Source organism: Macaca thibetana, chromosome 19, assembly GCF_024542745.1.
Source record: "Macaca thibetana thibetana isolate TM-01 chromosome 19, ASM2454274v1, whole genome shotgun sequence".
Classification (NCBI taxonomy): Eukaryota; Metazoa; Chordata; class Mammalia; order Primates; family Cercopithecidae; genus Macaca; species Macaca thibetana.
Window position 1 is genome coordinate 53,023,441 of NC_065596.1, and position 24,900 is coordinate 53,048,340.

At 49.4% G+C, this 24,900-nt stretch overlaps 2 protein-coding genes across 49 annotated transcripts in view; one reads left to right on the plus strand and one right to left on the minus strand.

The window, feature by feature from the left end:
- LOC126943623 (cytochrome b-c1 complex subunit Rieske, mitochondrial) overlaps nucleotides 1-24,900 on the plus strand; it is a 1,156,760-nt gene that overhangs the window by 1,036,566 nt on the left and 95,294 nt on the right. Inside the window, exon 1 of one of the 48 annotated variants that reach the window (XM_050772609.1) lies at nucleotides 10,272-10,275. The exons of 46 other annotated variants lie outside the window; for them this stretch is intronic. The gene's annotated coding sequence lies outside the window, so the exon portion shown is untranslated. Of the gene's footprint in view, nucleotides 1-10,271; nucleotides 10,276-23,692; nucleotides 23,697-24,900 lie in introns of those variants that run through there. One more of the 48 variants, XM_050772583.1, reaches the window with a different exon arrangement.
- The window catches only part of POP4 (POP4 homolog, ribonuclease P/MRP subunit), a 619,906-nt gene that overhangs the window by 275,777 nt on the left and 319,229 nt on the right, over nucleotides 1-24,900 (minus strand). The window lies entirely within an intron of this gene.

Below are 24,900 nucleotides of genomic sequence, written 5' to 3' on the forward strand. Positions count from 1 at the left end.
AAGCTTACAATATATATTTTATAGATATATGAGACATAAATCTCATATATCTCTGATGCCTTATTTTATTAAATAAAAATCTAATTTCACAGAAGTTTATTTAATTATATTCCTTCTTCCTTCATTCAAACACTTCCCTAAAATGGTCATTAATCTGTGGGGATACAGGTAAGCTGGGCATAGCAGTCTCAGAAATCCTCCTACGACTCCATCGAATTGTTCGTTTCTCTGGTGCTGAGTCCCTGTTCTTGGTGGGCAGGGTCTGGACTGTGAGCACACTGGCTGGGCAGTGAGCTGGGCAGTGAGCACACTGGCCCTGTGGAGGCAGGCGTGCAATGCTGCCCTCAGGAAACTGGCTACCTAGTGCTATGGATTTCACAAAGAGTCATCAGCTTTAGTAGTTCTGCATCCAGGTGTTTGGATGTTTGTCAAGGGTTTGGTTTTTCTTTTGTTTCCAAAGATGATTTATTGTTGTTGCTGACACATAAAAAGGGGAGTAAAACTTTTATCTAGAAATCTAACATCTAACGCCCTTACTATGTCCTGATTGATTAGCATCCCCTGGATCTGAATGTTCACCCAATTAACTTCTAAAGGGGCTTTCCTCCCCTCCAGAGATGCTGAGCAAATAGTGTTTGTGGCCAGAGTACAATAAAGCATCCAGGGAAAACAGAGAAGGGATCCACCTCTCTGAAATTAAAGGGACAGCCGGGCGCGGTGGCTCATGCCTGTAATCCCAGAACTTTGAGAGGCCGAGGCGGGCGGATCACGAGGTCAGGAGATCGAGACCATCCTGACCAACATGGTGAAACCCTGTCTTTACTAAAAATACAAAAAATTAGCCGGGTGTGGTGGCAGCGCCTGTGGTCCCAGCTACTTGGGAGGCTGAGGCAGGAGAATGGCGGGAACCCGGGAGGCGGAGCTTGCAGTGAGCCGAGAGCACGCCACTGCACTCTAGCCTGGGTGACAGAGGGAGACTCCGTCTCTAAAAAAAAAAAAAAAAAAAAAAAAAATAAAAGAGACAAACCCACAAGAAGGGATGTCAAAGGTGGTGACAGCATGCTGGCAGGATGCCTTGGTTGAGTGAATGTGTGTGTATTTGGGCTGCAATTAAGACGTTTTCTTCCCATGGGCACATTGGGGTCCAGCAGTCTGATTTCCTTGTCACGGAACAAGGCAGTCAGCAATGGTGTGTGTATGCACTTAATTTGCAAAGCTTGTAAAATTCAGTAAACAAAAATGGACAGAAACATTCAGTTTTACCTTGGGACAACATATAAACTATATTCCAGGGCTCCTTCTCATCTGCAGAAATTTCTGCTGGGAGGCCCAAGTGGTCCAGCAGAGTTGGTTGGAGAGAGTGAGGTGCGGGAACAGCACAGCCCGCCGTGATGACTGGGCTAGAAGAGCGTGAACGCCACTGCCTTCCCCATGTGGATTCATTGTGTGCAAGAGCAGGGTGACAGAAGAAACCCCTGTGCAAATTGGGGCTGTTTGCTGGGTTACTTGCTTTTGTTTGTGACATAAAGCCAACATAACCTACAAACTTGAAAAATGGAATCAAAACAGGAAGATTGCAATATTGCTAAACAGAGTTTGGTGGGCTGTGGGTGAAATCTAACTCCCAGATACATTGTTTTGGCTCTCACAAAGGTTTTCAAAAGTTTTAACATTGAGTTGTCAAATTAAAAAATATTAACCAGAGGAGATTTCTTATAAAAATCAACCATTCTGGTTTCTACTAAAAAAATGGGAATTTCTGTCAATCTTGAGTCTTAGCCCCATGCGACAGCCTGCTAGTAGAACTTGGTGGCCCCTCAAATGGGACATGGGCATGGATTCAACAGTTTGCCACAGTCTTCACCCTTCCCTATTGCTTTATACCCTGCCTTTTTCCATAACTTATGGGAGCACTAAGCCCTGCAGGCAGTTGAATTTTTGTGCTTTGTCATGACTGATGGTATAGATTATAGCTATTTTGGGGGAAAAAATCCCTCATGAGGTTAATTAATTTCAGTCTTTTGGGACAGACTCCAAAATAGGTTACCAAGCCTTGTTAGCAAGAGCCCTACTGCAGTGGTGGAGCCTTGATTTTCTGGTAGCAGCCCAAGGTCAAGGCTCAGAAATCATCTCATAGCACCTCTGGCTGCTCAGAGCCTCAGTCATTCTGTTAGTTCAGAAGGGTGGGGCAGGTGCATCATTCTTGTTTTACAGACAAATAAACTGAGATTCACAGAGGTTAATTTACTCACCTCAGGTCACTCAACAAGATAATGATGGTTGTTTGTGGATCTCAGGGTCCAGGCTCTTCTATTCATCATAATCAGTCCACCACCTGTACTGTTATTTATACATTTTTCTTTAAATTGAATGTACACACAAAGGAATTCATTTGTATTCTATTGTAATGGGATACAATTCTGTCCTTTGTAATGGAAATTTACAAAATGTGCCACGAATTGGCAACTCTAAATGTGTTGTGCATGGATCTTTAGGCATGTGCATTCTCCAATTCTCTCTCCTCTCTTTCCTCCTCTCCCCCTTCCCCAACTCTCTCGACTTACCTAATGAGAGAGAATGACAATGCCAGTGGATGGCAAAGCCCCAGGGTAAACGTGGGGCATCACAGATGGAAGATAAGTAACCTTCAGCCCATATGCTCTGGGCTTTTGAAGGGAGTCTTCCTCTACAGGTCTTCTGAGATGTGCCCTGATTCTGTTGACAAAGAGAGGTCAAGCCAGGTGCCCCATGTGACATGCTTAGATGCCAACATCTTTTTCTGAGGTCATGTGGAGGTGTGAAGGTGAGACTGGTTGGGGCTGGAGGGAGTCTCATTCCTCCAAAGATAAGTGCACATTTCTTGACCTTCATATGCTGCTTTAGATGTTGAGGTAGGGGATGGAGGTTTAGGAGGCACAAATTTAAACCACTTTTGTGCACCTGCTATGATGGGCACTGGGCTTAACATGGGGAGGCAGGCATCAGGTCTCAGGCTGGAGAACAAGTTCCACAGAAGAGACCCAGATGTCCCAGTAACAGGTCAGATAATGGAGACGTTAGGAAATCTGCCATGGGGGTAGCAGGACTTACCTAGAAAGTTGAATTTAGAGTGGAAAAAAAAAACACCAGAAGCAACTGCCTGGAGAGGTAATTTGTCAAAATATTTTGCCCGCATTTGAAAGAAACAGAGCCTCCTCTAGCTCAAGCAAGGATATTTTATTGGTTTACATAAATGGGAAAGTCCAGAATTTGTGGCCTGGTACGGCCAGATGCAGATGCGAAGTGTCACCAGGATCCCACAATGGTTCTGCCCTCCTTCATGCTGTCTACTCCTTGGGCATCCCTCCGTGGTCCTCAGCCAGGAGCCTCAGGGAAAACCTGCTTCCCTTCCTAACGGTGGTCTAAGGGCTGAAGCCCACTGGCTCTGACTATCTGCTTGGGCTGCCTGTCCATGCCGAGCCAGTGACCTTCAGCGGGAGACATCATGCCTGGATTGACCGGGCCTGGCCAGGTGCCTGCTGTGGAGTCCACAGTGGAGTCAGACTTCTTGAGCCGTGTGGGCTGGGAATGGGGAGGGGAATTCTTCATCAGAAAACCTGTTTCCAGAAGAGCTGGATTTGTGGGACAGCTGCAGATGACAATCATCTTCTCTTAGCCTTGATGACGGGCTGGACTGTATGGTGGGCAGGCACCTGGAGGGGTGTGAGGTCAGCAGAGGGCCGGGCTGCCACCGTGAGCTTAGTGATGCATTCCGACAAGGCATCAAATTCACCAGGTGCCATTCTGCTCATTCCGTCTTTCCATAAACATGAAAGTGGACAGGACGTTAATTGCATCCTGACAAGAATATTGTCCTTTAATGAGTCCCTGTAGTAATCTCCTAAAGTCATGGGCATCATGCCCAGCTGTGGTAAACTTTTTGTACCCATGAAGAAACCTTTCTTTCCCATGGATTTCCAAAGAAGGCACCAAAACCACACTCAGGGCAGATCTATAAACCACTGTGAGAGGAAGGGCAGGGAGGACCCCCATATTTCCCAACAACCGCCTTTGGGTAGTTCTGTGGCATCTTTGCTGTGTGACCTTAGGCAGGTCACTTAACCACTCTGAGCTTTGATTTCTTTGCTTTTGAAATGGGAACAAGTTGAGGGCTGTAGCAATGGTTAGAGATGATGTGTGCACAATGCCTAGCATGTAGCTGGTGCTCAGTAAGTCGCGATTACACGTATCTCACACTGTTAAGAACGCTGGGTGGAGGCTGTCCCAGCTGAGTGGTGCTCTGACTGAGAAAGACGGGCTCCGCTAAGCATGGGTGCTCCTCCCCTCCATTGCCTGCACTCTTAATCAGGGAGTTCCATCTGTGGTCCAGCTTGGCTGTTTCCCCAGGGTCATCTTGGATTTAGCACACTCTCACCCTCACTGCCACTAACCTACGCAGGGAGCTCTCCCAGGTGCTGAAGCAAGCCTGCCCCCATGCAATCCACTGTGCCATGCAATCCACCGTGCAGAGGTCACAGAAGCGAGTTAAGCATATGCCTCCCTAGGGACCCCTGTTGCTGATGGCCAGGCTCTGCTGTGGCCGGAGGAGCGACCCTGCCGTGCCAAGTCAGCAGGAAAGGACAAGGTGTCTGCCGGGCTGTCAGAATGATGGCCTCCCCTCATCTTGGGCTCTCTGCCAAAGCAGAAACTTCATGTCCACCTCTTCCCAAACAAGAAGTCTGTGGCTCTGGGACATGTGGCCTCCAGGACAGGAAGGACCACCTGGAATAATGTCATCTATCCCTGTGCGTGACCCAAGGCTAAGGTTAGCCTCTCCCAGCCTCAGTGGGCTCCAGGCCTCTTGGAGGTCCCCAGAGATCTCAGGAGGAACCCTAAGTAAACCTGAACTTGCTCTGCCTCCATTCCTTCCTCTCCACCACCTACAACCAGTCTGGCTTTCTCAGACTCCTGAGTTTCTGCACCACAAGCCTCTCCCCTGTCCCCTGAGATGTGCCCTGCAGCTTCTCCTCCCTGCAGTGAACACTCAGGCTGCAGAGTGACAGGGCTTCCTTCTGGTTGCTCTCCTGGCTCCTCTCTTCCCATACAGAATGCACATAGGGCCCATCTCCTTGCAGGAAGCTTGTCCCTTATGGGCCCATCCTAGAAGGCCTCACACCAGCAATGCCTCCAGAAGGATGTCCCTGAAGAGAAGCCCTCCTCTGGGACTGGTTCTTTGCAGCCTCTTACTGCCTGAAACTCAACTCTGGGTACCATGGAGGGCACTAAGAGGAGGAGGGGGGCCCTGTTACGCAAGCATCGCCCATCCTAGCCCTGCCAGCTTCACTGGGTCCTGGGGAGGAGGGAGAAAATTTGCCAGTCAATTTGCATTGAATTTGAATATGTATTTGCATCTACTTTGCCATGACTGTGAAGTCGAGTCCCCAGGCAATTTCTAACTCAATATTTCAGGGCTGTCACCCTTAAGACTGTGAGCTTCTTTTTCTCTTCTCTGCCTTCTAACACACTGCTGTGGACTCTGAGATTCTCACCATGAAAGTTGATCTAGGAAGGGAGACACAGAGTTGAAAGTGCAGAGGGCATGAGAGGGAGGAAATACAGGGTCATAGCTGCCACTCGCCTTGGTGGGGTACAGCTTGGAAAAGTCACTCTTGCCTCTTGAGACCAGGGCTTGGGACCAAGGTGCTTGGATGTGCGCTATGTTTTTTTTTTTTTTTTTGCACATACCTGCTTGATATATACGGTTTGGCTGTGTCCCCACCCAAATCTTACCTTGAATTGTAATAATCCCCATATGTCAAGAGCGGGGCCAGGTGAAGATAACTGAGTCATGGGGGCAGTTTCCCCCATTCTGTTCTTGTGGTAGTGAATAAGTCTCATGAGATCTGATGGTTCTATAAAGGAGAGTTCCTCTGCACACCGTCTCTTGCCTGCCACCATGTAAGGTGTGACTTTGCTCCTCATTCACCTTCTGCCATGATTGTGAGGCCTCCCCAGTCATGTGGAACTGTAAGTCCATTGAAAGTCTTTCTTGATAAATTACCCAGTCTCTGGAATGTCTTTATTAGCAGCATCAGAATAGATTAATACACTGCTTATTTCCTTTCTTAAAAAGTGCAAATTTATGAGAAACCCATGAGAAAATGGGTTACATGTATATAGTGTGTGGTGATAGAATTGGGGTATTCAGGGTATTCATCACCTGAGTACAACATTTTGGTTAAGTATCATCACCCCACCCTGCTATCTGACATTGAACTTATTCCTTTTGTCTTACTGTGTATTTGCACTCTTTAACCCACTTCTCTTCTTCCTCTGGATCTGTACTATTAATGCAGAGCATCACCAATGTATTGAGTAGCCACCACCAGACCCTGGCTTTGAAAAAGAAACATCAACAGACCCCTGCCTTCAGTTACTCGTGGCCTGGTGGGAGAGACAGACTTCTGCCAGGGAGGCACTGGCTGGGTCTATGTTGGAGACCTGTGTTGGTCCAACAGAGTCACTGAGGTGGGAGGAGCTGTTACACTCACCTGGTGTGGAGGTGGGTACTGTGAAAAGCTGCTTAGAGAAGTAGATGGTTGAAGTGCACCTTGGAAGGGGAGAAGGTGTTATCCAGGGAGGGAGAGCAAGGGGAGGCGGGAGACTCCACTGAGTGCCTGAAGAGAGGGTGGAACTTGCAAGCTTAGGGGTAAGGAGGGGCAGGGACAGGTGAGGTAGAGATCAGGACTGATGCTGAGGGGCCTTAAAAGGGCCCCCGGAGGAGTTGAAGTTGTAAACAGCAGATGACGGACATCCTTGGAAGGGGCTAAGCCAGGGTGGGGTGTGGACTGCTCTGTATGTCAGTTTTAGCCTCCTGTCTCCTACCAGAGTTGGGCTTTTCAAGGGCAGGAGCTGCAAGCCTCATGAGAAATTGTCCACAGGACTGTTGCATGCGGGGCCCTCAATAAGTGCACAGCACGTACATTCAGTAGGTGGACAATGTGTGTGAGTGGTAAACAGAAATGTCAGCTCCAGATGCAAGGAGTTGGCCTGCCCAGACCAGCATGCAGCCTGCTCCCAGCTAAACAGTAGACTTCCTGGCCGGGTGTGCTGGCTCAGGCTTGTAATCCCAGCACGTTGGGAGGCTGAGGCAGGAGGATCACTTGAGGCTAGGTGTTCCAGACCAGCCTAGGCAACACAGTGAGACCTTGTCTCTACATAAAATAAAAACTTAGGCGGGCATGGAGGTGGTAGTAGTGTAGTCCCAGCTATTTGGGAGGCTGAGGTAGGAAGATCGTGTGAGCCCAGGAGTTGAAGGCTACAGTGAGCTATGATTGTGCGACTGCACTCCACCATGGGTGACAGAGCAAGACTCTATCTCAAAGAACAAAACAAACCAGTAGGCTTCTTTCAGGAGGTGGGCACCCTAACAAAGACAGTGGGGAGGGAGGAGGGGGTAGAGAGAGGTGGAGCACGAGCTAACTCTGAGGCCTGAAGGAGCACAGAGTGGGAGGCCAGAAATGACAGTGGCATGGACCTGGCAGTTCTGAGTCAGAGCAGCTGGAGATAGTGTGGGCGGGGCCCCTCCAGCCAAGCAGGGCACTGAGGAAAGTAGGAGTTAATGGAACAGACTTGACTCCACCCACTTTTAAGTGACTCAGTGCTAAGGCTTGTGTCCCTCATCTCCTACCCCCACTCCCTCCTCAGCCCTAAATAACCAGAGAAAAGAAAATCAGGGAAACCAGTGACCTATGGGTGTCACGGGGCCTCTTGGATGGGCAGAGTAAGGTGGAGAGGCCCGACAGCTCTTTAACAGAGCTGGCATTCTAAGAACAAACACTGCCCACTGCCCCCAGCTGAAGCATGCTATTTTTTGTTATATTCATTTATCACTGAAAATTGCCTGCTACAGTTGCCTGGAATTTGTTTTCGTAGTTCAGAGATGCTGGGCTTTATTTAAAAGGATGGAACAAAATAAGGAATGAACAGAAATTATCAGTGGACCTCACTTTCCAGAAAAATCCCCAGATGAAAAACACAAACCCAGTTATCCGACAAAAAAGATCTAGCAGATGAAAAGGGTCTTCCATTTCTATGTATGACTGTCCCGTGGGGTTCTTGGAAACTACTCATTTTCCCTGTATGTCTGAGTATTGGAGCTCGGCAATTAGAGGAACATGAGAACTCAGTTGTAAGCAGGATTTCCCTAAGTGTGTTTTGGAGAGCTGTCAATCAGTGATTGAATATGTTAGGAATTCGTTGTGACCTTGGTCTGGTGCCTCTTTTCTATCCTTGGAGCATGCACTGCACATGCAGGTGTGCACGGCAACCTTGGCTTGTCCTGCAGGGCTGGCTGCACAGGGGTGAGATGAGTGTGGGCTCTCGGGCTCCAACTCAGGAGGGCTCTGCGCCTAGTGTCACGCTCTGTGGTCCTGGTCTTGCAATTCTTAATACTTTCTGAACACGGGGGCCTGTGTTTTCACTTGGCTGGGCCCCATGTGGAAGGCTCTGACATGTCCAGTAGTAAAGAAACCCATTTGATTTTGCGCCACACATCATTTCTTAAAGCTGTTTAAATTTTATCTTAGTTTGAGCTGCTGTAACAAGATACCATAGACAAGGAGGCTTAAACAACAAACAGTGATTTCTCATGGTTCTGGAGGTAGAGAAGTCCAAGATTCAAGGTGGCTGGAGAGGAGCCGCTTCCGGGTTTGCAGACAGCCATCTTCCTGTTTCCTCACTTGGCAGAGAGCAGAGGCAGGAAGTGATCTCTTTCATGTCTCTTCTCCTAAGGCACTGATCCTTTTACGAAGGTTCCACCCTCGTAACCTAATCACATCACAAAACACCTACCCCCTAATACCATTACCTGGGAGGTTAACATTTCAGCATATGAATTTTGAGGAGATGGAAGCATTCAGTTTATAGCAAATGTGAATCATTATTTTAAAGGAACACCTATTAATGACGTGTGGAATTCATATTTCTCAGAAGACATTTTACAAAGACCTCACACCTCGAAGTAAAAAATGTTTTTGAAGAGAAAGCAGCTCAGAAATGGGGATGTGTGAATATGGGAAGCTTGAGTTTGAAGTGTCTAAAGTCAACCTTCAATTCTTCCGGGAGCATGGATGCTGTCATGCACCATGTGCCCCCAGCAGTCCGGGTGAGGGGGACAGGGGATTCGGGCAGAGTGAGGAGGCTGACCTGGGACTCAGAGCCAAGGCTGCCTTTCCACAACTTGTCCTCACCATAGCCACACACCTGGACTATCCCCACACGGGGACACTTCACATGGAGAGAAAAGAGACAGCATGGTCATTTGATGTCATGTGGGCAAATGAAATGTGAGAGTAAATGTAATTTACTTCTAAAGTTCTGTTATTTATTTTACTCTTATGCTGTGTTTTGAAGTTGTCCATGCTGGTCTCAGCCACCCCCAGGCAAGGAGGGTGACTCTAACCCCACAATAAGCTCATGGCATGCCACCCGGAGCCCACCTGGCTGCGGGGAGAGTGGGATATGCCCCTCCAGTGTCAGTTCAAATGACCTCTCATCCACCTGAGCACTTTTGATCAGCATCTCTGGCCTGCCTGGGGGTAGCAACTTTGTATCCACCAATTCTACCTCTTCATCCATGATCCCGGGAGCTGCGCTGTACCTGCCAGCCATGTAGGCACTCTGTGAGCACCCAGCCTGGAGCCTGGCATGGTGAGTACACAGGTCACCACAGCACTGCTGGATCGCATGGTGAAAATGCCCACTCCAGAGGTGGCAGCCCAGGCGGCCCAACTTCCCCAGACAGTCTTTGTCTGAATCTGTCATCCAGCCCCTTATTCCCCACTCAACTGCTTTTCCAAATCACGCCATCCTCACCATTGACAGAATGAAGCTCATACTCCACAGTGGCACATCTAAGCCCATGGGGGTCCCAGCTCACCCTATTTTCCCGTCTCATTTTCCAGGGTTGATCATGCAGCCTATGATCTGGCCAAAGGGAATAACTTCCCGTCCCTTTTACCGACTGGGTGCCTTCCCTCTGCTGCTCGCACTGGGCCTTCCCTTGGAATGCGTCTCTCCTCACTTCCCTCTCTGCTTGTCCAGCAAAGTCTTTGCTGGTTCAAATGTCTTCTGGTCCTTGAAGCAATTTCTAATCACTCGGTTCATAATCCAGCCTCAGTTACGCTCCTCTGGCACTGTCTTTGAGTACCTTGAAAAGCAGATTCTGGAGTAAGAACCTGGTTGCAGGTCGTCTAGTCGGAAGCGATCCCAGGAAGCAGGAATGGGGACATGGGGGCAGGGAGAAGGGGACGGAGAGCAGCCATGAAGGGTGTGCTACTCGGCAGGTGGCCACTGTGGGCACCCGGGCCTTAGCCTTCTAGGACCTCCTGCGGAGCTGTGAAGAATGTGCTGCAGAAGCATCCCACCGGAGGCCCAGGAGGGCGAGGCTCTATTTCCTGGTGACTGAGGCTGCCCTGGCGTGGATTCCCCCCAACATCCTGGGGGAGCCTGTGTGTGGCTGAGCAGTGTTTTGTGGCACTGAGGAAGCCTCGGTCCACGCTTGAGGCAGGACACTGGAAAACACAGGATGCTATCTGCTGCAGCTGGGCTGAAATCTGGGGGCCAAGGGATGCATGGTGCATTCTGGCAGCAGCTATAAGTTGCTATTGTTTTTCTACTGGACCCCTGGAGGCTGGAGGCCTGTCCGATTCCTGCTTGCATTCTCCAGCACCCCCACCATGCAGGCCCACGGTGGGCATCACGGTGCTGGTGCATCGGAGGAATAATATCAGACACACTGTTCTCCACATGATCCCAAGCTTTGTTTCCAAGCTGCCTCGCTGCACATTTCCAGCTCACTAATGTTGGGTTTTTTTGTTTTGTTTTGTTTTGTTTTTTAGAGATGGGGTCTTGCTCTGTCATTGAGGCAAACTGAGCTAACTATGTTAGAACTGCATCCCCACTGACAGCATCAGCTGTGGCTGGGAGCAGCTGCCAACATTTCTGCATGCATCATCGTTCTACCTCAGCCCACCCTCTAATTGCCTCCCAGCTCCAGGGCAGGGTCCATCCCAATTTTCTTCTGGGATGTTCCTGCAGTTTATTGCTGTTCCAGGTGTTCCTTTTGTTTCTTTCAAAAAGCTTCGAGTGCAGCTTGTAATATTGCAAAGAAAACATGTAAAACTCACTGGTTAGAAATACAGGTAAAAAAAAAATCAACTAGGGGGCAGGGCGTGGTGGTTCATGCCTGTAATCCCAACATTTTGGGAGGCCAAGGTGGGCAGATCACTTGAGGTCAGGAGTTCGAGACCAGCCGGGCTGACATGGTGAAACCCTGTTTCTTGTAAAAATACAAAAATTAGCTGGGTGTGATGGTGGGCACCTGTAATCCCCCCTACTTGGGAGGCTGAGGCATGAGAATTGCTTGAACCTGGGAGGCGAAGGTTGCAGTGAGCCGAGATAGCACCACTGAACTCCAGCCTGGGTGACAGTGAGATTCTGTCTCAAAAAAAAAAAAAAAAAAAAAAAAAAAAGAAAAGAAAAGAAAAAAAAGAAAAGAAAAAATCAGCAAGGGGAAGGTGAAGTGAGGGATTAATGCAACAAACTCTTGAGCTGAACCATGAACTGCAACTCAGCATTGCTAGACGAGACTCCTGGCAGCCAAGGCAAAAAAACAAAAACAAAAACAAATAACAACAATAACATCAACAACAACAACAAAAAGAGCTCAGTGAGGTGATACCTTTCCTTTGCAAATAAAAGGGAGCAAACAAGCTTGTCTAAAGTTATAAGCTTCGTGCTACCAGTGAGCATGAAGGATTCAGAGCGTGGGCCCTAAAGGAAATAATACAGGGTAATTGTGTATTTGCTTGCAGTTTTGCAAAACACAGAAATGTTTTCCAAGTGACTGTTGAGGATATTCATCAAATTCAAGCACTGAATTTTATAACTGATTAGGAGCCTTTCTGCAAGACTCGAAGTTAGTACAGGCCAACCGCCTTGCATTTCTGGTCATTTAGCTCAGGGTGGCAACAAACTGAAATTCCCACAGAAGCTGAGCCAGGAAAACGAGAGAATGAGACAGGCCAGTTGTAACACAAACAGGAGCAATGGGGACTGCTCTGGCATCATTAGTTCAGTTTGCCAAAGATGTTAGGAACCTGAATTTGTATGACAGCTCTCATGTTTTAAACATTGGCAATCCTAATTTAAAACATTTCTGAGGCTGGATGCTGTGGCTCACACCTGTAATCCCAGGGCTTTGGGAAGCCAAGGCAGGTGGAGCACTTGAGCCCAGGAGTACAGGGCCAGCCTGGGCAACATAGTGAGACGCCATCTCTACAAAAAATAAAAATAAATACCTGGGCATGGTGGTGCATGCCTGTAGTCCCAGCTTCTCAGGAGGCTGAGGTAGGAGGACCTCTTGAACCCAGGAGGCTGCAGTGAGCCATGGTAGTGCCACTGCACTCCAGCCTGGGTGACAGAGCAAGACCCCATCTCTACAAAACAAAACGAAAAAATCCCAACATTACCGCATGCTTCAACCCACTTGCTTACGAGCCAACAGTGTGGGGTGATCAAGCTGAGAGCATGAGGAGGCCTGGGAAGGAGGGAGAGGTCTCTTAAGTCTTCAGAATTCTCCAATCAACTTTGGGTAATTGCCTGTCCTTTATAGGAAAGGAGACTGACTTGTGAAGGGCCCACTCTGTAAAAAAAAACCTGCAAAGAGATGTTGGCTATTGACCTGGTTCTCTTTGGGCATGGTCATCTGAAGCCTGGCTGAGCTAGCATCACTCTCCTGGGGGCCTGCCTGCCTCTGCTGCTGTCCTTGTCTCCCTGGGTTGGGACACCAGCTCCCCACAGCTGGGGGCTGCCCCCTGCACTGCCTAGCACACAGTAGGTGTTTAGTAAGTATTCATGGACTCTAAGAATGACAAACTCCCTCTGCCTCCCACATCATACTGGACAGGGATTTTTCTGCAGTTGGTGCTCTAAGATGCGTTTGATTGAAATAGTGAAGGAAGTTTTGTCAACAAAGCAAAGGCAGCTTCTCAGTTCCCTGAAAAGGGGCCCCAGGATGAGAAAACCTCACCCTAAAATCTTCCAGATGCATTGTCAAATCCACCAATCATTGCAAAGAGATCTATTCCCCAAGCTGCCTTGTGCAGGTCTCTCTGATGGCAACCCCATAGCATCCCGCGGTGGAGGCGATGCGATGTCTCTGCCTAATGGACCTCAGTGTTATTACAGTCATTCCTGCTATTTAGCCTAATTTCTCTGGCTCCTCCTGGCTCTGCCCATCCCCAGCACATACACCTGGAGTGGCCGCCGAGCACTCTCTCCTATGGGCCTCTTGATTAATTCTTCGCAGGTATAAATCGACAATTATTATGCCTCCCATTAGTCATCTCTCCTCTGGGCTGTACAAATTTAGTTCTCCTGATAGCAATGAATCACAGGACAAAGTGTTCATCTGCATCGCCTGCCAGCTCTTTCAATCAAACTCTGTTTTTATAACACCTCATTGCAAGTCTCCTTAACATCTCTCTGTTCTGGACGTTAAATTCAAAGCTCTAATGGCATGGAGTCTGTCATCCTCGCTCTCCCCCTCCTCCCTGAGATGTGAGGTCTTAGGTGCCTGGTGTGGAAAGCGGGTCCGGACACTCCCATTCGCCTCATGCTGACACCTGGGCCGAGACGGGGGAGCGGATCAAGACTCACTCAAGAGCTGACAAAAATTGATAATAATGAGCCAATTTACATGGAAGAGACTCATTATCAAGCTAGTTACCAATACATGGGGTTGCTGGATTTCTGCCAATGCATAGGATCTCCTGCAGTGAGCGATTTTTCACCAGCTTGTAGAAAATCTTTCCAGCTTAAAAATACTTCAGGGAAATCATCTTTACAATAAAAAGAGAACCATGAGTCTACAGCTGTGTGTGTATGTGTGTGTGGGATGGGGATGGCACATTGGGGGTGCTGATGACATCACATATAGACACTTTTGCCATTTCTTCTCTTTTGGTCTCTCTCAGCATTGAGACATGGTTGTAACTGATTTCTAGAAAGCCCTCTGAAATGACTGCTTCATTTTCAATACAACCAGCCCAGGCAATAAAACTGTAACTTACGTGGAAGCAAAGTACTCATGATTTGAGGTCTATGATGCAATGTCCAGTCCTTGGAACCCCCAAAGACAATGTAGTAGAGACTAATTATGTGAAATTGGGTAGGGAGAGGGTGGAAGAGGAATTGAGTTTTGACCCCAGTAGTAAAAGATTCTTACTGCCGACCTTTGGTTTTCATTATTTGAAAATTTCCAAGGGTTATATTTCATTCCACTATCTGTTTTGTCTTGTTGTATGTGGACAGGATTTCAAGGAGCCAGAATCAAGCCACTGTGATGTGGACCTGGGGAGAACGTTCAGATGAGATCTCCCTGTTCACCCCCACCTTTGCCCCCTCACCAAGCACTTTTCCATAGATCCAAACCTTCAAAGTCCATCAGAGAGAAGTGAGTTTGCAAGGGCTGAAATAGGGGTCACTTTCTTCCACGATGAAGCAAATTCAGGCCTCATGTAAAGTGTCATGGCTTTGCATGTTGTCTATAAAAAGGCCCCTTAGATTGACTGCAGTTTTCTTTTGGTAACGATGCCCAGCTCATGCTGGAGTCTATCTTTCTGTCCTGTGAAAGCCTTGGGAGTCGAGCTTCTGTTACCAACGCACATCTGAAACGCAGGGCGAGGGGCCGGATTGCTGGTGGCGGGCACCATGGCCTTTTCACCATGGCGGGGACCTCTTTGGAATATATGTGCCCATATGGGAAGTCAAGGACTCCCACCAGCTGCTCTCCCTGCCTCATAAAAGGTTTTGCATGTTGTCTCCTCATCTAGGCTGTCATCTCCTTAGAGACAGGGGCTCCTGATATTTGCCCATCCCTCCATCTTAGGCCTGGTGTGGTCAGTGATAATGGCTCATCCCTGTAATCTCAGTGCTTTGGGAGGCAAGACAGGAGGATCACTTGAGCCCAGGAGGTGGAGGTTACAGTGAGCTATGATTGCACCTCTACACTCCAGCCTGGGCAACACAGTGAGACTTTGTCTCTAAAAATATATACACCTAGTGACTAGAAGCTGGGTGCGTGTAGCTTGGAGACTGATAGTCCTCGGTTGACTCCCAGTTTCTCCTCTCCCTTTGCAGAACCTGAGGCAAAATATTTAACTTCTCCATCTTTCAGTTTCTTTGCATGTAAATCAAGAACAATCCTGCCTTCCTTCCAGGACTTGCAAAGGAGGTGGCATGCGGCAAGGCTGAGCATGTTGTTGGATCGTCTCGGGTGTGCTGCGGGGGCAGGGAGGGAAGCCACGTTTCTGCTGGGAACTCTGGCAAGCGACCCTGTTTGGGCTGCCCCTGTCATTCATTTTCTATTGATGGGCGTTTCCTAGAGAAGATACGATGCTGAAGCATTGGGAAAATAGGGCGAGGGGGCCCCTAACTCAGAGCTCTCTACACAGATGTCCTTTAGAGTTAGCGGCCAGATGCTCTAATGAGGAATTCCAGGTTGAGACACTCATGGGAGAGAAGGCTACGGCTTGGGATTTCAAGGTGCAGATGGAGTTCAAGATGCAGTGAGGGTTGTGTGTTACTCCTCTGCACCCATGGGTGGATGGAATAAGGGTCTAGGCAGGACCGTTGCTTGCTTAGGGTCACACATCAGGTTAGACACAGAGACCTGGTTCTCTGAGCCCACAGTTGGGCTTTTGTGATGTGCTTGTCTGGATTCTTGAAGAAGAGTTCTTTCCCCTTGGTTGAAGAGGGCCTTTGCTGCAATCCCACTTGGCCTTCTGAGGAAGGACTGGCATCTCTAAGCCCAATCTTGGAAGCACGCTGAGCCTCCCACAGTCATTTTCCAGGGCACTGGATCTGGAGTTTGCACAAGGCTGACCAACCTGGGCCTCCATGCAGGCTGCTGAACCAGGCCCAGGATCCCTTCTCTTTAAGTGTTTTCTGCACATGCATGAAATACAAACCACTGTTTGTCAACCCTCTCCTGACCCACAGCCACGTCCTGGGAGCCCCCAACATGAACACAGTACCCCTGCCTTGTGCGGTCAGGATTCCCTTGCGTGACCTGTGGCTGGATTTGCAGTGTTCATCTTCATCTCCAAAAGCCTCTCTACTTGTTACAGGTTGGGAGCCACTCGCTACATCTGTCCCGATGTCCGTATTTAGAGAGGCCCTACAAGGGATGGTTTTTAAGAGGCTTTTTATAAAGCGGTTTGGAGGGGCTCATTTGTTTATTTGTTTTTACATTTAACAGCAAAGCTAGGCGGGGTGCGGTGGCTCACATCTGTAATTCCAGCACCTGGGAGGTCGAGGAGGGTGAATCACTTGAAGTCAGGAGTTCGAGACCAGCCTGGCCAACATGGTGAAACCCCGTCTCTACTAAAAGTACACAAATTAGCTGGGCGTGGTGGCAGGCACCTGTAATCCCAGCTACTCGCGAGGCTGAGGCAGGAGAACACTTGAACCTGGGGGCGGAGGTTGCAGTGAACTGAGATAGCACCACTGCACTCCAGCCTGGGCAACAGAACAAGAGCCAGTCACAAAACACAACAAAAACAGCAACGCTGAAAGGAGAGTTGCACAAAATCTTCTAAGTATCTGAGCGTTAAATAGGCTCTGGGGAATGCATAGCACATAAATATACTTAATTCTTACTCTTAAAAAGTTATCCTTTCTGTTCCTTCTGATACTTTCTGCTTCTTCCACACAGGGGAAGGCCTCCAAGGTGTGTAATTTCTGACCTTAGGAGGGTGTCTGAGCTCCTGTACTCAGCATTTCCCACATCTGCTGCCCAAGAAAACCAGGGCTTGGGCCTCCCTTGCTCCAGATATGTGGGAAATCATGGTTTGAGTGGGAGGGAAATTAAAATAGAAAACCTTCTAATGTGCTGAGTCTCCAGGACGTCACGGCACTTTGAGGAGGAGCTGCTGAAGGGGCATTAGAGAGGGAGGCCAGGATGATCATCCTTCAGAGGTGTGGCCGTCTTAGTCCTCATCGCCATCTTCCTTCCAACCCCTCTTGGGACTTCTTTTCTTTCTCAGGACCTGGTGTCCCCATCTGAGCCATGGGAGCCTGGACATATGGCTTCTCATCCACACAGGTGGCTTTCACAGCCATAGCCTTCCTGTCTTTGGCCACCCCTGGGGCCTTCAGCCTTTTGACCTCTGGAGAAGTTGAGGCCAGCCAGCACAGGGACTCTGGGGATGGAGTCCTTGGAGGCCAGCCTCATGGGGCAAGGCTCAGAACCCAGAGGAGAGGTGGGGGCAAGCAGGTGACCACCACATTTCTCTTGGAGGAAGTCTTTAGGCCACGTGGACTCTTCCTGTAAAACAGGCCCTTTCAACATCTGTCTTAGTGCGTTTGGACTGCAATAACAAAATACCTTAGACTGAGTGATTCAGAAAGAACAGGAACCTATTTCTCATGGCTCTGGAGGCTGGGAAGTCCAAGATCAAGGCACAGGCAGATCTGGTGTCTGACAAGGACCCATTTCTACCACTGGTACCGTCTAGATGTCCTTGTGCAGTGGGAGAAACAGACGGGCTCCCTTTTCCCTCATGCCCTAGCCACCTGCCAAAGGCCCCATCTCTTAATACCAACACACTGGGGAGTAGACTTCAATATGGGAATTTTGGAGAGATGTAAGCATTAAGATCATAACACCATCTAGAATAAAACAGGCTCAGGGGGAATATGTAGCTGATAAAAACATTTAATTAATTCCTACACAAGAAACAGCCGTAACACCCTCCCGCTGGCCCCCTCTGAGTTCCTCAGGCCCTGGAATGTGCTGAGAGGTGTGTCTCCAGGAAGCAGGAAGACCATCATTTATCTAAATTAGTGGTTCCATGTGCCTGTCATTCTGAGCCTTTCAGTTGACCCACACATCTACCCGACTTAACAGATGAGAAAAAGGGAGTGAGAACTGCTAAGGAAAGTAGTTTGGACACATAAATGCAGGAAAATTGGCACTTTTCATCCTGAAACTTACTCACACTGAGGCCCTAGGCTGTGTGTATTTAGTTAATTAACCAGAAAAGCATTGATGGTGTCACCTTACAGCTGTCTCTACAGCTGTCACAGGAAGATCGGCACAGCCCAGAGACAAAGGCCACTGGGCTGACATCTGGGGCACACTCAGCCCTTGCCTTCTGCAGAGAAGGGGTCTGTCTAAGGGGACTGGGATTATTCTGTACAAATAGTTTGGGTTTTCTGATCCCCAAGACTCTCCCTGGGGAGGTAAAGAGCTCCTGGGGAGAAACTGAACAGCTGGCCCCTCCTTGTGCAGAAGTGTGGGGCCTGAGGCCACTGGGGTTTGCTCTGACCACCAGGGAGGGGTTGGGCCTGGCCTCAGCCGATCTCTCGGAGTTATTCCCTATGTTGACTGCAGACATCTGTTACTCCGAGGGAGGCTATCTGAATGCAATCTGCCACCTTTAACTGTTTGCTAATTGAGCCGATGCTGTGAGATTTCTTGATGATCAATGCCACGTGCAATTCCTTATTACAGAGATATTTTCCAGGAAGACTGAACAGTTACCTCTAGTCACAGTCTCCAAAATCAGGGTAGTGGCCTCAACAGGGAAAATGAATTAGCTGTGAAATGGTAGTGGGAAAATAATTTTCAACAAATCAGCAAAAAAAGCAGGAAGAATGAGTTGTTAATGGAAAACTGTTTTCCTTCATCTGATTCTGACCATGGTGAGGTCCCTAAGCCCTGGTGCCAGTGCACTGCCTAAGGCCTATTAGGATGCTGTTCTTCCGAGTGGGGCACCAGCTGAGATGCAAGACCCCATCACAGTGAGTGGAACTCTTCGTGTTACAAGATTGTAGGTTCGGTCCTCAATCTCATCATCGCGTCTCTGAGGACTTGAGTTCTGTTCTGCCCGTGGTGACTGCAGTGAGGCGGGAGATAGAGCCACATCTGGGGAGAACTCCACATCTGAACTAGTTTGAAAGAGGATGAACCAGAGACCGATGTCCATTGGATCTGTGGCTGCTGGACTCCAGGAGCTTGCTGGGTCTGCATACAGGAGCCACAGGGACCAGGATGCAGGCCCCTCTGGAGCTGAGTAGCCCCAACCCAGTCTCCTCCACTCCACCCTGCCAGGAGGGACCCAAGAGAGCAGGGACTAGAACTCAGAGGAAGGAGAAACTTGGAGTGCAGACACTCCCCAAGTGGGTCGCTCTGAAAGTTGCTTGGAGTTGGGAATCTTGGTCATTGGCAGGAGGAAGGAGAAAGCATTTTCAGAGGACTCAGGCTTAGAGCCAGGGAGGGGCTGCTGGGGAGGGATCTGGCTCGGTTGAGTCAGGTGGGTTCGTGCAGGGAGGTTCCTGGAGAGTGATGGAGCAGCTTGGGGTACTCAGTTACTCAATGGCCTCCTCCTCTGGGTCCTGGGAGGCCACTGGGGGTTGGAGAGCAGAGCAGCAGCTGGAGGGAATCCGGTGGCCCTGGATGGCTCTCTAATGCATCCTGCAGGTCTGAGAACTGCAGCTCCACCTGCAAATAGTGGGGGAATGTGTGCTGGCAGTAGGGGTCCAGGCCAGCCTCCCAGGGTCCTCCCTCTCCCAACCATCCCTCTGCAGTTCCTGCCATAACTCCACCTTATCCCAGCCCCAAAATGGGACTCAGGCTCTTCAAGTTCAGCTGTCCTTGACTCAACTTATTTCTCTGTTGGGAGACAATGTTTTTTATTTTCAGCTCAACCACTAACCTTGAGCTAGTCATTTCCCATCGCTGAGTCCCAGATTTCCCCGTGGAAGTGGGAATAACACTTCCTTTGCTGGCTGTTAGGATAAATGAGAGAGTTCTGTACAGAGCAAGGTATACAGTAGGTGCTCCATGAATAACAGATTCTTCTTATCTGATCCTTTCAGACCAATCAAGAGCCTTCTTTTTTAAATTCAGTGGACTCAGCATATCACTCAAAATACTTCACTAACTTTAAAAAAAAAATCAAAGCTTATGTAATCACCAGCCTAAGTGGCTGCATTAGCCTGTTATTCTGCCGTCTTTTTCCAATAAACAGATTGTCTTCCTCTCTCTTTCCTCTCTGCGGACGGATCTGGAGGATTTGCAATGTGCAAAGCAGGTGGATTGATTGGTTATTGATTGAGAGTGAATTATGACCCCTTCAGGTAAAAAGCTTCCCATAAACACAATTTAGTAGCTGCTGCCGCCAGCCTCGGCAGCCAGAGCTGACCATCTCAGGACTCCTGCAGTGAGATAATCAATACCTTATATTAGTATTAGCAGCACAGATTGCTTTATTCGGTAGCTGTTCAGGAGTGTCGAGGTGGGCTCCCCTCACCTGCCTGAGGTGGGAACAGCAGTGATCTATCGGGGTTCAGGTGCCCCTGCGCAGAGGCTCGGGGGTGGTGGGAGGTTGGTGGCCCTGGTTTTGCTTCAGTTCTGTCCCTTGTTGATGGATGTAACTCTTGCCCTTTTGGTCTCAATTTTCATCTGTAAAATGGAATTTCTGTCACTCATTCTGCTTACCTCCCAGCACGTTTGTATCCTGGGGATAAGGATGGATATGAAAGCATTTTTGGAATGCTGAGGCCATATTAAAGATGCTTATTTTCCTTCCCCTCCTCTCACACCCCAAATGCTCTAAAACAGACTTTATTTCTCCTGGGTATTGAAACAGTTTCCAAACAGCATTTTTTGCTTCTCAATTCTTTCTCCTGTGCCTTCCATCCCCACTCCACAAAACACAAACACACACAACTTCATCCTACAAGTCACTGTCAAACTCACGTTCTTAAAGTGGAGTAGTGATCAAGCCCTTCTCTCACTCTACAACTTTTAAGGACTCCCTATACCTACAGGATCAAGTCTAGTCTCTGCAGCTGGCAATCTTTTACAAAATGCCTCATGTTTCCAGCTAGAGTTGCATCTCACCTGTCCGCTTCCTGTCCATGTCTCAATTTCACCAAAATAAATCATGCCCCCTCTCTCTAGAAGCATCCCTCTTCTCCACTCCCCTCTCCCAGTCCCAGACCCTCTGAAGTAAAAAACTCTTTTTTATGTCTTTGTGGCTCCATCTCCTAAAAACCACAGAGCTTTGTCTCCTCTGCCCCGTGCTTAGAACGTAGTGGCACAGTACCCATGTTTGCCGAACCAAGACAGATCCAGTTGATTGGAGAGTAAGGCTCCCTTCCACACATTTCAGCCAAGATAAGCACATTCAGCCAATCAGTTCTATCATAAGGAAGCTTGTGGCTTGGCAGCTCAGTGGTGGGTGATTGCAGAAAGATTAGAAGTGACTTTGGAAAAGGGCTATCCAATGACCAAATGAAATGGAAGGTGGTGGAGCGGGTCTGAAATGCCCTCAGGCTCCACCCTGTCCCTTCGTGCATTCTCTGAAGCAGCCTCTGCTTCAGGCCCAGCAGAAGGCCTCCCATCTCCCCCTGCTCTGCACCCACTCCCCCTGCTCCTCACCCACTCCCCCTTTCGGTGACGTTTCTTCCAGAGTCATCCCTCCTTTATTCTCCATCCAGGCAGCTGGGAGGGGGTGGTTTATCTCCTTGCCTTGACCCCAGCCTAGGAACCGGAATGCCAAGTTCCCCTAGATGCAGTGAGTGATTGGAGGATGGCCATATAGTTCACATGGGGTCCAGGCAAGCCTTGGGCTCAAGTGAAGGAGAGCGTCCCTTTCCATCGGTAAGACTGGAGCCTGCACATCCCTTCTACTAGGGAGTAAAAGTCAACAGGGGAGAAGTCCAACAGAGGAGCATAGAACTGAGATGCAGAGTCAAATGAAACCCCGATGGCATTATCAGAGTCCCTAGACCACTGCCATGCCTGAATGTACTCCTGGATATTTCATGGTTGTTTGCTGACAGATCCCATGCCCCACCCCACTCACCTTTTCTTTTGTGTAAGCCATTGCATTAGGTTGGTTTTCGATACAACAGATGTGCCCCATGCTTTCTTTGTCTCTGTGGGTGCACACCCTGAAAAACCCAGGAGGAGGGACAGCTCACCCAAGCCCACCTCCCAGATAAGGGCTGAACTAGCATCCCATCAGGTCTTCCGACTCCCAGACCAGCGTCATCCATGCTAAAGCCAAGCAAAGATGTTGTCCCTCCGAAGATTCCCTTGCAAAGAGATGGCTCACTTCACATCGGAATTCCAGACCTCTGAGGAGGGTGGTGGAAGACACCTGCTGCTTTCTGCCACGTGGCTGTGTGCCTCCCCTGGAAAGCAGCTCTATTCCCAGGAGGCCACGGGGACAGTTTGTCCCAAGCCAGTGCCACTGTGCCTCTCACCGTAGCAGAGCTGCGCTGGGGCTTTGCTCAGGGAGATGATCCCTTCACATCCCTCTGCCAAGGATCATTAATTTCCCCTGAAAACAGCTCCTTCCTGCCCTCTTACAACATCTCTGGGACAAGTGTCTTACAACATTCCCCACTGGAGACTGTTCTCATGCAAGTGCTAGCCCAATTATGGCGGCCCGCTCTCAGACGGCTCACTCCCAATGGCTGGGGGAGGACATTCATTATGAGACCGGCAGGTGCCATGTGGGCAACTTCATTGTCATTGCCAGTAAATGAGATTCATTAGGTGCACTGCAGGGCGGTGGGGTGAGCGCGCTGAGTCTGGATGCTGATGCCGGATGCTCTCTCATTTCTGCTGCACAGACTTGATCAAAAAGGAAAGCATGGCAGGTCTCTGACATTCTGTTTTCATTCCCCAATCAGCACAATGCCTCGCTGTCAAGGGGGCTGAACCCCTGACAACTGCAAACCCTTAAGTGGTGTCTGGGCTGGTAATGAGGCTAACGTCTCCACTGAGGAGGGGCCCTTCATCTGGGGGAGGGAGGAGGAAAATCATTGCACTCCTGGCTCCAGGAAGCATGAATATACCTCTTAATTTGGAAGGATTTGTAGGAAAAAAAATAGATTTATTGATTGTTATTTTTCCCCATGATTCATGACTCTTCGTTCTCAGCTCCTAGTGTAGGTTACTAAGCAAGCCACAGATGCCCTGAACATGGACTGTGGATGAATGAGGGAGTGAGGACAATGAAGGGGGCCCTCATCATTGATGTGAATATCACTTCTGAGCAGCCGTGTGTGCCAGGCACAGCATTTAGCACTTTAGATGGGAATGTATGGGCTGCGCACGATGGCTCACATCTGTACTCCCAGCACTTTGGGAGGCTGAGGCAGAAGGATCACTTGAGGCTGGGAGTTTGAGACCAGCCTGGACAACATAGTGAGACCCCTCTCTGCTAAAAAATAAAAACAAAAATAAAAATAAAAAAATGATCTGGGCAGGGTGGAGCACGCCTGTGGTCCCAGCTACTTGGGAGGCTGCCGTGGGAGGATTGCTTGAGCCCAGGAGTTCAAGGCTATAGTGAGCTGAGATTGCACCACTGCACTCCTGCCTGGGCAACAGAGCAAAACCCTGTCTCTTAAGGGACAGAGAGGAAAAAGAATGCATGGACTAATTTAAGTCTGTGGGCAGGTGTGTAACCAGGTTCTGGAAAAGCGGGGCCTGTGATGTGGACTCTTGTGCACGTGTTTTATCGAGGGCGTGCTCTCAGGAGAAGCCTGAGGGGAAAGAAGGCCAGGCTAAGATGGAGGCTCCGGAGGGGACGGCACCAGCATTCTCTCCCCTTTGAGGTGCAGGGGCGGGGCTTTCGTATACCAGTCAGTCAGTACTTGGCTGCAAGCCCCCTGGCGTGTGGCCCCGATCTCCCAGGCATCTCTGGATAAAGTGGATTCTCCCGGAAGGGGTAGCTGTGATCTGTTAGCAGTTGTGCTGTGCTGTGGACTGTCCAGTAAAGAGGAGCACCGGGTGGGACCCTGCCAGCATCGGTGGCAGGGAGCTTTAGAGCCTGTGTTTGTTCAAATCCTCCACTTCCATTTGTGCACCCGAACCTCTCCCTGCCCGTTTCCACATCTGGAAAGTGGGGATAATCATAATGCCTCCCTCATAGAGTTGCTGTGACGATTGAAGGAGAAAGGACACGCCAAGGGCTTAGAGCTAAGCCTGGCACTCAGCGAGGGCTGGGCGGAGGGGAGCTGTGTGATCTTAGTGCATTGAACTCGCAGGAGCAACCTGTCTTCCTCCACCGTCCTCCACAGTGCCCTCTGAGAGCCTGGGATCAGAGCGGCTCCAGGTCGCCTTGGCCCTGCACGGGAGCCCTCCCTCTTTGACTCAGCAGCCCTCCGGAAAAGGGTAGAGGCTGGGGAAAGCGGGTTCAGCCCTGGGATGGGAGCAGGGGAGCAGAGCAGCTTAGGTTTTAGGTAGTCCCTTCGTGTCTCTCCCCGAGGCTCTCTGGCAGAGAAAGGCTCCTCTGACAACTGGATTTTTCATGCTCTTCCAAACGAGCCTATAAAAATTCAGCCCATTTGGTTTGCAGACAGAAACTTTGCTTTTAACATCTTTGAGTTATTTCCTTCTTTCTCCCTTTTCAGGGCTCAAGTTATTTCAAAGGAAGAGGGTGCAGCGAGCTGGGCTGTGCATTTGTCAGGCTTATTTCCCTGTGGGTTTGTAACGATGGGGGACTTTGCTTAAACCCACATGACATTTGTCACTTTGCTATTGCTTTTTTACCCGGAGGGGCTCTGTCCTCAGCGGCACAGTTTCCTTTTTATCTGTCTGAGAGGGATAAACGAGCAGAGCGCGGGGAGGGAAGGAGCCTGGCATTTGCATTTTTATGCATGCCTTCTGCTCCCGCAGGCAGGCATCCCCTTCGGCCCTGTCAGCTCCAGCCTGCTCATTCAGGGCAGGACGCTGGGGGTCAGCAAGGCACCGAGATGGTGGGGCTGGCTCCTCCCTCAGCCCCTCCCTGGGAGAAGCGCATGTACCTGAGATGAGGACACTTGCCCCTCTGT